The following is a 205-nucleotide window of genomic DNA, read 5'->3' as shown; positions in this document are numbered from 1 at the left end:
TTGGTTATATATTACGACCATACTTCATTAGGTGTCATATAGGTAAGTGAAAGTTAATTTATTATTTCTCCTTCTAATGATGGTGTCCCACAAACTTTAACCTTCAGAGTGGAAATTCAGGAAGTCTGCAGTGATCAGAGAAGCTCTTTGGCAAATGTGCTCAGGCATCCACCCTTTATCTCCACACATAAATCATTCCAATGTC

The sequence above is a fragment of the Propithecus coquereli genome, unplaced genomic scaffold, assembly GCF_000956105.1.
Source record: "Propithecus coquereli isolate 6110/MARCELLA unplaced genomic scaffold, Pcoq_1.0 Scaffold205, whole genome shotgun sequence".
Lineage (NCBI taxonomy): Eukaryota > Metazoa > Chordata > Mammalia > Primates > Indriidae > Propithecus > Propithecus coquereli.
This window is presented reverse-complemented; position numbering follows the sequence as displayed.